This window comes from Apium graveolens, chromosome 4 (assembly GCF_009905375.1).
Source record: "Apium graveolens cultivar Ventura chromosome 4, ASM990537v1, whole genome shotgun sequence".
Classification (NCBI taxonomy): domain Eukaryota; kingdom Viridiplantae; phylum Streptophyta; class Magnoliopsida; order Apiales; family Apiaceae; genus Apium; species Apium graveolens.
In genome coordinates, this window is record NC_133650.1 from 149,656,420 (window position 1) to 149,660,328 (window position 3,909).

The window sequence follows — 3,909 nt, forward strand, 5'->3', positions numbered from 1 at the left end:
AAGAAACAATCATTAATGGCAGACAAAAAAACTCAACAAAATCCCCCACAACCAGCGACAAACCAAATCAGCCATAACATGAAAAAATATAAGGCTGTCAAGGTTCCAATCTTGAAGATTAATGAATATCCAATATGGAAAGTCAAGATGGCCATGTGTCTGGAAGCAACAGATCCTGAATATTTGAACTAATTATTGTAATTCCTGGTCAAGAAGAAAAGATGGTTGACAAGGATAAAAAAGATTATACTCCTGAGGATCTTTCATCAATTATGAAAGATGCAAAAGTTAGACATTTTTTGCATAGCAGTCTTGACAGTGTCATGTCCAATAGGGTGATTGGATGCAAAACTGTCAAGGAAATTTGGGACACTTTGGAGGTCAAGTGTCAAGGCACTACTGCTATCAAGAAGAACAGAAGGACAATATTCACTCAGGAGTATGAACACTTTGACTCAAAAGTTGGTGGGTCCTTGATTGAAATCTGTGACAGGTTTCAGAAATTGATGAATGACTTATCACTGGTTGATAAAGAATATGATCCAGAAGATTCTAACTTGAAGTTTCTTCTTGCACTCCCTGAAAAGTGTGACTTGAAAGTCACATCAATAAGGGACAATTATGATCTCGAGAGACATCTCTGGATGAAATTTATGGGATGTTGAAAACTCATGAATTGGAGATGGAGTAAAAAAGCAAGAGGAAAGGGCCTAGAGTAAGACAGGTTGCATTAAGGGTTAAAGAAAAGCCAAGGGAGAGAGTTGGGAGAAAAAGCCATTCTAAAGGAAAGGCTATGATTGCAAAGTCTGATACTGAGTCATCAATTGTTGATGATGACTCAAACTCTGATAATGAATCAGACTGAAAAGTAATCATGATGATGTTGAGAACATTCTACAGATGGATGCTCTATTGATTAAAAGCTTCAAGAAGATGGCCTACAAAGACTTCAATAAATGAAAAAGGTTTTCCAAGAAAGGCTCTAGTTCCTCAAACTCCGATAGGAGGAACTATAAAAAACTCTGATGAGAAGGAGGCATGGTCTGGAAAAAATGATAAGTCAAAGATAAAGTATATAACTATGACGGAGTTGGACACTTTGTAGTGACTACAGAAAGCCAAAAGCCGAAAGAAAATAAGCCTTGATCACAAAGAAGAAGAATTTGGATGATATATCAGAATCTGATGAGGGTGTCAACTATGCTCTCATGGCAAATGCTTATAGTGAATTTGAGACTATTGATATGAAGGTACCTCAAACTACTATTGCTTTTGATACTAATAATATCTGTGAATTAAGGCTATTTCTAAACTATCTGCGTGTTAGTTTTAGGGATCAAATACTTGAGAATGCTAGGATCAGAATTGAAAAATCTGACTTAAAGAAAAGAAATGATCACCTAGCAGTCGAGTTGGTTTTCATGTTAGAAACTCAAAAATAAAGAGATGTCGCTTTGTATGTTAAAGATAAATTATTAGAAAAACATGCTTATCTTGAAAAAGAATTAACTAAATAAAGAGATGTTATCAAGATTTGGACTAATTCTGGAAAAATAACTCAGGGTTTAATAGAAAGTGGCTTTTGGGAATCAAGATTAGGTTATGTTAATAAATCTAATTCTGATGGATTAAATAAAAAAGAAACTGAGAAGATTAAACCAATAGATGCTGATAAAAAGGTAAAACTGAATAAGTCTCAATTAAAACCTATTAATTTTAATTTAAGTGTTGATGTTGTTAAGTCAGTAAATGAAATAGGTTCAACCTCAACACCCAAGTCAACCTATGAAAGGTTCAATGCATGGCCAAAGACTCCAATACCTGATATATTACCCCTAAAGCAAGGAGGATGTCTGGTAGACCTAATAAACACAGAAGAAAGGAACATAGAGAAGAAGGTGCTGGAGAAAAATAAAGTAAAAAAAGAATATTGATGAAGTGTAGTTCATGTTTGACACATGGGCACAACAAGGTAACATGTACAGCAACTCCAGAAGAGATAGAAGAGAAACAAATGGCTGCTATGGAGGTAAAAAGGGCATAAAGTGATGCCGCTAAAACAAAGGCTGCATTAAAGGTAATTTAATCTATTTTAAGGTAGATTAATTCATTGATTATTGACTACTTCATTGTCAATCATTTTTTAAAATACAGAAGAAAGCTAAGTTGAGTGGTGAAAAGAAAACGCAGCAAGTCAAAAAAGGACTTTCAATTGCAATGACAAATTTAGACCAGGAAGTGGGATAAAAGAAGAAGATAGGGAGACTTGCAAAAGAGCATAATGTTAAAGTCCAACAAAGACAAGCTCCAGTTAGTACATGTGTTTTTACAAGTTCAGCGGGTGGCCAAATATACTACTCTATGACCACAAGGACGGTTAGAGTATCTACTTAACAAGTTGCAACTACTAATCCAAGAAATTCAAGCGCCGCAAATGAAAATGCAAGTCAGACATGTTCAAGTTCAAGAAAAATCGTGTTTAAAGGAAAGATGGTGTAAAATAAGTCATCTAATTAGTAGCACTTCAATGTTTAAGCTAAAATATTAATGCATTTTTTTATCAGTATTATTTACAGGGACATGTATGTTATTAACTATATTTTTTCTAGGGTTTGTTCAGGTTATTTTAATATTAGTGTTCTGACAGTTTCGTAACATAATTGCTCTTAAATTATCTAAAACTTTTTTAGGACATAGGATGATTAACTGCTTGAATTATATATGGGATATAAGATTAAAGTTTTTAGTTTGTTTAAGTGATGTTAATTTTAGTGTTCAGACATTTAAATTTTACATTATCAAACTGATGTAGTATGCGTTTATCTCAGAACTAAAAACAGGTTTTTCATAATAGGCATGATGCCTGAGGTTTTGTCATAATGTTAATTCATAGCAAATGTTTTTGACTTTTGCGCCTAACAATGATGCATCTGATGTACTAATTTATGAATGTTTAGCAGAAGACTATTCAAGTTGTTTATGATGTCGCGGGAGAAAAGCTTGGCTTTGGAGCTCAATGGTGTGCTTTATTAGCCTAATTAATTGTGTTGTTAATATTTGTAAGATAATACTTGAATGATTGGAGTTACAAAAGCAGAGGTAATAAACACATGAATGTAAGATAAGTTCTATAAGAAGTAAAGTGTATACATTTCATTAACAACTAAAAACAATTAAACTTTGATTAAGGCATTTGGTACAATGTCCTTATTTTCAAAGTTTTAATATTTTTAATGTTCCTTTTGATGGTTGTTGAGCCTATCAACTACTATCTCTCAATAATCTTTCTTAAAGTATTAGATTAGTTTTAAGGTTTAAAATGTTGAACCAGTGCAACATAAGCATAAATAAGACATGTGTGAATATGTTTGAACCATATACCACTATGAAAGTACAACAAAAATCACCATATACTCGCATAACAAAAAATGATGTAAAACTGGTTAACTGGTGAGATTACCACCTAATATTGGGGATTAGTTGGAAAGATCAAAGTGACATATAAGAATATTATATATACTCTGCAGACCCATTTGAGTGAATTATCTATATGAAGTAACATGCCAATTTTTTACACATACTACATTCGCCTCTTCTAGATATTACCTTCTCTTTGTACTGCTAAAAGGGTGACAATACAATACTAAATATTAAAATTTTATTTACTAAAAAGAAAAAAAGGATGATGAAGATAATTTAAATTAAACAGACATTTGTTAGGATCTTAACAGAAGGATTAAAATTAGAAAAATTAAAAGTTAAATGATTTAAGATAACGGGTTTTTTGTTTAAGTTTTCTAACTAAAAAACCCGAATAGTTTAAGAACTAATGAATTTATTTTCCCTTTTAGGCTTCATTTGGTATTACTTTTGCAGAAAACTACATCAGTTTTTTTGCTGAAAAACTGT